The following is a 2,678-nucleotide window of genomic DNA, read 5'->3' as shown; positions in this document are numbered from 1 at the left end:
CTCACCCTTCAACGACCCCCAGCCACATCTCAACCTTCAACGACCCCCAGCCACATCTCACCCTTCAACGACCCCCAGCCACATCTCACCCTTCAACGACCTCCAGCCACATCTCACCCTTCAACGACCCCCAGTCACATCTCACCCTTCAACGACCTCCGGCCCAGCCACATCTCACCCTTCAACGACCTCCGGCCCAGCCACATCTCACCCTTCAACGACCTCCGGCCCAGCCACATCTCACCCTTCAACGACCTCCGGCCCAGCCACATCTCACCCTTCAACGAACTCCGGCCCAGCCACATCTAACCCTTCAACGAACTCCGGCCCAGCCACATCTCACCCTTCAACGACCCCCAGCCCAACCACATCACAACCTTCAACGACCCCCAGCCACATCTCACCCTTCAACGACCCCCAGCCACATCTCACCCTTCAACAACCCCCAGCCCAACCACATCTCCCCTTCAACGACCCCCAGCCACATCTCACCCTTCAACAACCCCCAGCCACATCTCAACCTTCAACGACACCCAGCCACATCTCAACCTTCAACGACCTCCGGCCCAGCCACATCTCACCCTTCAACAACCCCCAGCCACATCTCAACCTTCAACGACCCCCAGCCACATCTCACCCTTCAACGACCTCCGGCCCAGCCACATCTCACCCTTCAACGACCCCCGGCATAACCACATCTCACCCTTCAACGACCTCCAGCCCAGCCACATCTCACCCTTCAACGACCTCCAGCCCAGCCACATCTTACCCTTCAACGACCCCCAGCCCAGCCACATCTCACCCTTCAACGACCTCCGGCCCAGCCACATCTCACCCTTCAATGACCTCCGGCCCAGCCACATCTCACCCTTCAACGAACTCCGGCCCAGCCACATCTCACCCTTCAACGACCCCCAGCCACATCTCACCCTTCAACGACCAGCAGCCACATCTCACCCTTCAACGACCCCCAGCCACATCTCACCCTTCAACGACCCCCAGCCACATCTCACCCTTCAACGACACCCAGCCACATCTCACCCTTCAACGACCCCCAGCCACATCTCACCCTTCAACGACCCCCAGCCACATCTCACCCTTCAACGACCTCCGGCCCAGCCACATCTCACCCTTCAACGACCCCCGGCACAACCACATCTCACACTTCAACGACCTCCAGCCACATCTCACCCTTCAACGACCTCCAGCCCAGCCACATCTCACCCTTCAACGACCTCCAGCCCAGCCACATCTCACCCTTCAACGACCCCCAGCCCAGCCACATCTCACCCTTCAACGACCCCCAGCCCAACCACATCACACCCTTCAACGACCCCCAGCCACATCTCACCCTTCAACGACCCCCAGCCACATCTCACCCTTCAACGACCCCCAGCCACATCTCACCCTTCAACGACCCCAGCCACATCTCACCCTTCAACGACCCCCAGCCACATCTCACCCTTCAACGACCCCCAGCCACATCTCACCCTTCAACGACCCCCAGCCACATCTCACCCTTCAACGACCCCCAGCCACATCTCACCCTTCAACGACCCCCAGCCACATCTCACCCTTCAACGACCCCCAGCCACATCTCACCCTTCAACGACCCCCAGCCACATCTCACCCTTCAACGAACCCCAGCCACATCTCACCCTTCAACGACCTCCAGCCCAGCCACATCTCACCCTTCAACGACCTCCAGCCCAGCCACATCTCACCCTTCAAAGACCCCCAGCCAAGCCACATCTCACCCTTCAACGACCCCCAGCCACATCTCACCCTTCAACGACCTCCAGTCCAGCCACATCTCACCCTTCAACGACCTCCGGCCCAGCCACATCTCACCCTTCAACGACCTCCGGCCCAGCCACATCTCACCCTTCAACGACCTCCGGCCCAGCCACATCTCACCCTTCAACGACCTCCGGCCCAGCCACATCTCACCCTTCAACGACCTCCGGCCCAGCCACATCTCACCCTTCAACGACCTCCGGCCCAGCCACATCTCACCCTTCAACGACCTCCGGCCCAGCCACATCTCACCCTTCAACGACCTCCGGCCCAGCCACATCTCAGCCTTCAACGACCTCCGGCCCAGCCACATCTCACCCTTCAACGACCTCCGGCCCAGCCACATCTCACCCTTCAACGACCTCCGGCCCAGCCACATCTCACCCTTCAACGACCTCCGGCCCAGCCACATCTCACCCTTCAAAGACCCCAGCCAAGCCACATCTCACCCTTCAACGACCCCCAGCCACATCTCACCCTTCAACGACCTCCAGCCCAGCCACATCTCACCCTACAACGACCTCCAGGCACATCTCACCCTTCAACGACCTCCGGCCCAGCCACATATCTCCCTTCAACGACCTCCGGCCCAGCCACATCTCACCCTTCAACGACCTCCGGCCCAGCCACATCTCACCCTTCAACGACCTCCGGCCCAGCCACATCTCACCCTTCAACGACCTCCGGCCCAGCCACATCTCACCCTTCAACGACCTCCGGCCCAGCCACATCTCACCCTTCAACGAACCCCGGCCCAGCCACATCTCACCCTTCAACGACCTCCAGCCCAGCCACATCTCACCATTCAACGACCTCCAGCCCAGCCACATCTCACCATTCAACGACCTCCAGCCCAGCCACATCTCACCCTTCAACGACCT

The sequence above is a fragment of the Oncorhynchus clarkii genome, unplaced genomic scaffold, assembly GCF_045791955.1.
Source record: "Oncorhynchus clarkii lewisi isolate Uvic-CL-2024 unplaced genomic scaffold, UVic_Ocla_1.0 unplaced_contig_11038_pilon_pilon, whole genome shotgun sequence".
Lineage (NCBI taxonomy): Eukaryota > Metazoa > Chordata > Actinopteri > Salmoniformes > Salmonidae > Oncorhynchus > Oncorhynchus clarkii.
This window is presented reverse-complemented; position numbering follows the sequence as displayed.